At 41.1% G+C, this 455-nt stretch overlaps 1 protein-coding gene across 1 annotated transcript in view; it reads left to right on the plus strand.

The window, feature by feature from the left end:
- LOC119592524 (trafficking protein particle complex subunit 12-like) overlaps positions 1-455 on the plus strand; it is a 77906-nt gene that overhangs the window by 53313 nt on the left and 24138 nt on the right. The gene's annotated exons all lie outside the window — the stretch shown is intronic.

A 455-nucleotide genomic window follows, 5' to 3' on the forward strand; every position in this document is an offset into this window, starting at 1 on the left:
GCTTCTCCTTTTCTCGCCTTTGGCACACTAAGCGGACCTCTCTTTGATGTGGTAGCAACGCGATGAAGCATTTATACTGGGCTAAAATGAGTATCATGATGCCATTATAAACACCATGCTTATTGAACGAAATATGTGGAGTCAGTGTTGTGTGAACGAAATACAGGCAGTCCACTTGCTATGCTCCATGGACCAGCGAACAAAACAAAACAAACGTTTGCCTTTTTTTGGCAAATACTTCATTTTCACTTTTGTAAATATTCCGTTGGAAAGAAAATACCAATGCTTTTTGTAGTGGAAACAACACACATTAAGCTTCCTTAACACCTAGAGTATATTTTCAATTAATTTTCATGGCTTGGCGAATTTTAAATTTGGTTGTGAGAACTTTGGGTGGTAATTCAACTTTCCCGGTGGTGCCCCCTACTGGCTGTCACCTGCGGACCAGGGTACGC

The sequence above is a fragment of the Penaeus monodon genome, chromosome 30 (assembly GCF_015228065.2).
Source record: "Penaeus monodon isolate SGIC_2016 chromosome 30, NSTDA_Pmon_1, whole genome shotgun sequence".
NCBI lineage: Eukaryota > Metazoa > Arthropoda > Malacostraca > Decapoda > Penaeidae > Penaeus > Penaeus monodon.